This window comes from Emiliania huxleyi, assembly GCF_000372725.1.
Source record: "Emiliania huxleyi CCMP1516 unplaced genomic scaffold EMIHUscaffold_41, whole genome shotgun sequence".
NCBI classification, from domain to species: Eukaryota; Haptophyta; order Isochrysidales; family Noelaerhabdaceae; genus Emiliania; species Emiliania huxleyi.
Window position 1 is genome coordinate 445,541 of NW_005198900.1, and position 663 is coordinate 446,203.

Sequence of the window (663 nt, forward strand, 5' to 3'; positions counted from 1 at the left end):
GGCGAGGGTGGCGGTGGCGGCGACGGCAGCAGCGAGGGCGAGGGTGGTAGTGGCGGCAGCGGCGGCAGCGGCTAGGGCGGTGACGACGGCAGCGGCGGCGAGGGAGGGGGCGAGGGTGGTTGCGGCAAGGCCAGCGTGACGGCGCGGCGACAGCGAGGGCAGACTGAGATGGCGGCAGTGGCGGGGGCCGCGGCGATAGTGGCGGCGGCGAGCGACGGCGAGGATGGCGGCGACAGTACGTGGCGGTGAGGCGGCGGCGGCGGCGGCGGCGGCGGCGGCGGCGGCGGTGGCGAGGGTGGCGGCGGCGGCGACGGCAGCAGCGAGGGCGAGGGTGGTAGTGGCGGCAGCGGCGGCAGCGGCTAGGGCGGTGACGACGGCAGCGGCGGCGAGGGAGGGGGCGAGGGTGGTTGCGGCAAGGGTGGGGGCGGCGAGGGCGGCGGCGAGGGCGGGCGCGAAGGCGGCGGATGCGGCGATGTTGGCAGCGGCGAGGGCGGAAGCGACGGCCAGGGGTGGGGGCGGCGAGGACGAGCGCGAGCGCGAGGGCGACGGCAAGGGCGCGGCGGCGGCGAGGGCGGCGGCGGCGGGGGCGAGGCTGGTCGGGGGGGAAGGGAAGGCAGGCTCAGTAGGATTAGTGGGAGGCGAAAGGCAAAGCCGTTGCCGACC